We start from the raw sequence: 5,409 nt of genomic DNA, 5'->3' as shown, positions 1-5,409 counted from the left end.
AGGCTGCCTTTGCCCAGTGCAGAGATGGAAGGACTAATGTAGATTTGACTTGATATTTTCCCTTCTAGGATGGGAAGGAGCTCCGTCAAAGTAAAAAAGTGGGCATTACTTCCCAGGGAAATAAGAGAAGTATCATTATTCACAGGTGGTGAACTCTCATTTTCTCTCTCAGTCTGCAACCAGGTTGGGTTGCTGTTTCAGTACAGGCTGTTTTATGCAGGAACTCTGCTCCTGAGGTTAATCCAAGTTGTATCCAGGCCCTTCAGAAGGAAAGGGAAATAGCAGCACAGAAATATGGTCTGATTCTGACATAAAGAAGTGCAGACCTGGAGAGTTAAAAGGGATTGTGTGATGTTCAAGGGATTTTGAAGCAAAGATGTCCCCTAGGTAAGATTTGTGGCTGACATTCCCCATACACTGTGGGCACACAAGCTAAGGAGAGACTAGTGATGAGCATGCAGAGAAGCCAATGATTCAGACAGGTTTGTAGTGACACGACATTGTAGAGTTCTGTCTAGTTCTCCTTGGCATAGTTTGGAAAATAAAGATGAGGTGATGGTGGTAACCAATATGGCTTCCTCAAATTCAAGCCATGCCTGACAAACTTGGTGGCCTTTCATGATGGAGTAACAGCATCAGTGGATAATGGGAGAGCAACTGACATCATCTACATGGACCTGTGCAGAGCATTTGATCCCGTCCTGCATGCCATCCTGGTCACCGAACTGGAGAAAAATGGTTTTGATGGATGGACCAGTTGCAGGATAGGGAACTGTCTGGATGGTCACACTCAGAGAGCTGCAGTCAATAGCTCAGTGTCCAGGTGGAGGGTGGTGTTGGGACCAGTGTTATTTAACATTTTTGTAGGCAACATGGACAGTGGAATCAAATGCAGCCTCAGCAAGTTTGCAGATGACACCAAGCTGAGCGGTGCTGTTGATGTGCTAGAGGGAAGGGATGCTACCCAGAGGGACCTGGACAGGCTGGAGAGGTGGGCCCTTGGCAGCCTCATGAACTTGAGTGTGGCCAAGTACAAGGCCCTGCACCTGGGTCAGGGCAATCCCAAGCACAGGCACAGGCTTAGAGGAGAATGATTTGAGAGAAGCCTTGACCCTGAGGAGAAGAGTTGGTGTGGAGGGAGGTGTCCCTGCCTATAGCAGGGGGACTGGAACTAAATGACCTTAAAGATTCAGTCAGTTCTATTGTTTTTCTACCCTTAATTTTGCTTCACAGATTTTGGAATAAATGAGATTCTGGTTTCCATGAAAACTGTTTGCAGGGAGCTCCATTGTAGCTAGTAAGTCTATCTTTAAGTTCAAGGGCAATAATGCATTGACTGTGTTGAAAAGGGAAATGACTCAGGAATGGATGATGGTTTAGAATAAAACATAATCCTACTTATTTTCTATGCAAATATGTGTAAGGAAAAGATGCTGCACTCAGTTCTGGAAATACCCTGACAAATATATCTCTACTGTTTCACAGCTGGAGATATCAAGATTGTTAAAGCACTGGAAGATGTGGAAGTGAATGAATATGGGAGTGCATCTTTTGTCTGTGAGATTTCACACGATGAGGTTCAGAGCCAGTGGTACAAAGATGACAACAAGCTGAAGGCTGATGACAACATTAGAATGCAGCAAGATGGTAGGGTGTAAGAGGGGGATCTTTCTCCTGAGTGGGGGGTGGGTTGGAGATCAAGCATATAAGACATCTTGTCACGGGTTACTTAGATTTACCTATGCCCGTGACAGGGGAAGCCACCCCGTGGGCCCCCCTCCCGGGGCCCGGAAAGGAGGGGGAAAAAGGGAGTGGGATAAAACAGCGACAATCTAAGGAGGAAAAACTTATTTTACTAAATATGATTCCGAAATACAAGATAACACAATATAATATAATTGAGGCTAACAAATTGAACGAAACAGAGAGAGAGAGAGTCCCCGAAAACCGAGAGGCCTACTGTGAACTCTAGGCGACACGGCTGGAACGCTTCCCACTCTCCAAGAAGTTCGAGAGAAGAAGGAGGGCACTCCAGCCTGGGAACGAGATTATACAGCGTCCTGGTCCCGTGACTTATCATTAACCCTGTTGTTCTCTGGGATATGTAGTCTTCTTCTGTGGACTGCACATTCAATAGAAGTATCCATACTTTACATGATGTTATGATGTGGAATACTGATAGCAAAATTACAAAATTACAAAACCATGACAGCAAGTTTGCTGTCCCTCTTTGTTCTCGGGTCAGTAGGCCCTGGATATCTTCCCAGCACCTCTCTAAGTCAGCCTGGAAATGTTTGCTCGCAGGAAGTAACCCCATTGCAGTGCCTGAGACTAATGATGCCTTTTTCCCCCCTTACAGCACGCAGCCTCTGTGAGAGCAGTGGAGCAGCAGCTGTCTGCGCTATGGCTGCTGAACTGCATTTCTCACCACCTGAGATCCCTGAGCCCACGATATTGGAGAACATGCTGCGCTACAGACTCTTGTTTGGAGCCCTTTTCTAGCTACTGTGTGTGCTGGCCATCATCCTGCCAGCTTTCAAGTCCCCAAAGGCAGTAAGTAGCGCTGTGTGAGATTGATAGGAATGCTCAGGCAGTCTGCTGGGAGGGAACTGCCTGTAGCTGTTGCCTACGGCAGTGTGCCCCAGCACTGCTGAGAGTGCCGCACTTGGTTCTGTCCTTCCTTCCGCACGCCAGCAGCCTTGAGCTGCCAGCTCATCCTATCCTGCAGCTGCTGCTGCGCCCTATGAGCTGCCAGGCAGAGGGTCCACCCTCCCAGCATGGACCGCCTTGCTAGAGAGGACTTTAGGCTCTGGTTTGCATGGGTTTTTTGGGAACTTGACAGATGTGGAGTTTCTAATGTGCCCCGAGGTCAGGAAGGCGATTTCCTGTGCTGGTCTCCCAAAGCTGCTCGGTCAGGTGACTTGAGCTCCCAAAGCAGCTGTCAGCCAGTTGTTAGAAAGCTCCCTGACTGTTTCCCAATTGCTTCTTGCAGGACTCAGAGGGTTTTGAGTCTAAGACGTGGGAGATGGTGAAGAAACCCAAGGCAAGTGCTGCTCAGCTGAGAAGCAAGAAGGAAAGCAAAAAGAAACAATAAGGGCTTGAGCAGGAAGGCACAAAGGACAGCAGAATCACCTGGAACGCTTCCTCAGAGGTGCACCAAAGGACACACACTGCGTGGTCTGGTTTTCAGGCCTGGCCGTGCTTTCCCTTTCATGGACTGCGGAGAGGAACTAAGGAAGCTTTGTCTTTAGTCATTACCAGTATCCCAACTATTTGATTTCATATTGAAATGTATTTTTGATGCATTTTGCATCTCTCTATTGCAAATAAAAGCAAAACAAACATTTGAATGGTGGTGCTGCCTCTTTCATTAGCTGCTCAAAATGTGCCTGGCTCAGGCTGGCAATCTCAGGGTCCTGATGTGGTTGGCTTCACGTCCCTCCTGGAAATGGAGCTGCTTGTCCCACGTTTCCGTGTTGGTGTTCCCAACTGGTGGCCTTTCAGCCCATCTGGAACTGCTGGTGATGAACTGTGAGCATCCCTTATTCTCCGAGGGCTGAGAGAAACAAAAGCAGCGTGGGAGGAAGAAAGGCGTCCCTGCGCCTTGAGCTTGTCTCTATTCTGTACTTCTGTAGATACTGTATATCTAGAGCTTGTTCTTTGAGAATGATGACTGCTTTGTTTGATGTGTGGTTTCTGGCCCTCATTCGTCCTATTAATGCGATAGAACTGACAAACTTGTTTGTGTTTAGGTTGTTTGTATGCTCTATTTCTTATTTTCTCTGTATATGCACTGTCCCCATGATTTCCTGTGCATGTGATGAATTCACATGACAATAAACAAAAGAGACACTCTCCATTTCTTAGGAATGATGCTTAGGTTCAGGTACAGATGAGCTTCTTAGTTTTAGAGGCTTCAGGCTTTGGAGACTACCTTGGTTTGAACAGCAGAAGGCATCAGTGTTCACTTCTCAGCAGCACCAATCTACAAACCTGAGTAATAGCTGCTTGTTGCTCTGTTTCTGCAGAGCCTCGCAGCTCCCCATGCACTGATTACAGCCTTTGGAAAGGCAGCCAACTCACTTTCCTTGGGAAGCCACACAGATGTGAACCGTAATAGCCCATTGACTTTAGAGATGATTGAACAGGACTCTTTGATTAAAGGATACTGTCAGATGCGTGTCTGCCCCTCTATTATCTGGTGCTCTGTGTTGGAAGCTTGAAGCTAGCACATCTTGCTCTGGCATTTTCTGTGTGTCCTTTTCCAGTTGGCAAGCTCTGACTGCTAGAACCCAAGATGCTAAAGCAATATTTAGACTCAAATGCATTTAATGAAAGGAGGCAATCTGTGTGTGTGCGCTTTCTCCAATGAGACTGGCACTGTTCCCTCGTGTCTTTACCAGATAACTAGACTTTATTTCCCATGGCTGAAATATGATCTGTCATCTGCCCTGAAGGAAACAAGCTTTGTAGCTTAGGATTCCTTGTTAGTCCAGGTGAAGAAAGCTTTGCCTTCGGTGCCCTGCCTGGATTTTGGTCTTGGTGTAAAGGCTCTGACTGTGACATTCTGACTGCTGTTTTGAGGCTTACCTTTTGTCTCGCACGTGATAAGGATGAAAATTTAGCAGAAATACCTTTTCAATGGTTCAATACATGCTGGTGATTCTGTGATATCTTCTCCTTTTTCTGGTGTGAATAATTGTTGTTTAGTGTTGGTTTTTGTCCTGCTGTTAAAATGGGGGTGTTTTTTCTCTACAAAGCCTGATTTAAGCACTTAAGCTTATAACAACCTCTGTGGTAACAGGCTGTGTGTGGATTCACACTTATCCAGAAACACATGCAGAGGAAGCAGGGATGGTGCTGCTCAAGTCTTACTAAATGTAGGCTCAGCCTGATATAGATGCATTCCAGCGGAGATACCCAGCACTTACGTATTTTTGCTTTCACATAAATGCCCGAAATGAGCTGGGCATCAGCACGTTGTTAGAAAGCTCCCTGACTGTTTCCAAATTGATTCTTGTAGGACTTGGTTGGCTTTGAGTCTAAGACCTGGGAGATGGTGAAGAAACCCAAGGCAAGTGCTGCTCAGCTGAGCAAGAAAGCCAAGGAAAGCAAAAAGAAGCGATAAGGGCTTGAGCAGGAAGGCACAAAGGACAGCAAAATCGCCTGGAATGCTTCCTCAGAAGTGCACCAAAGGCAACGGACTGCGTGGTCTGTTTTTCAGGCATGGCTGTGCTTTCCCTTTCGTGGACTGCGGATTGGAACTAAGGAAGCTGGAAGGGAAGGGCTTCCAATGCATTAGCAGCAAAGAGGACTTCACCTATTTGGGACTTGATATATGGCAAGAGCTGAAGACACTGCATTCCTTTAGGGTCTGTCTCTTCAGGGCCAGGGACAGTCTAGTGTTAG

At 46.7% G+C, this 5,409-nt stretch overlaps 1 long non-coding RNA gene across 2 annotated transcripts; it reads left to right on the top strand.

Annotated features, from left to right (window-relative positions):
- The first annotated feature begins 1,491 nt into the window (after positions 1-1,491).
- On the top strand, positions 1,492-3,350 carry LOC146754307 (uncharacterized). 2 transcript variants are annotated; one of them, XR_014939013.1, is made up of 3 exons: positions 1,492-1,647; positions 2,360-2,553; positions 2,993-3,350. It is a non-coding gene; the product is annotated as an uncharacterized LOC146754307 (long non-coding RNA). The 2 variants fall into 2 exon arrangements; XR_014939012.1 differs by lacking the exon at positions 1,492-1,647 and having other exon boundaries at positions 2,010-2,553.
- Positions 3,351-5,409: the final 2,059 nt, after the last annotated feature.

The sequence above is a fragment of the Coturnix japonica genome, chromosome W (assembly GCF_054131305.1).
Source record: "Coturnix japonica strain WE chromosome W, WE-NBRP24, whole genome shotgun sequence".
Classification (NCBI taxonomy): Eukaryota; Metazoa; Chordata; class Aves; order Galliformes; family Phasianidae; genus Coturnix; species Coturnix japonica.
Note: the sequence above shows the minus strand (reverse complement) of the source record. Positions and strands in the feature narration are given on the sequence as shown.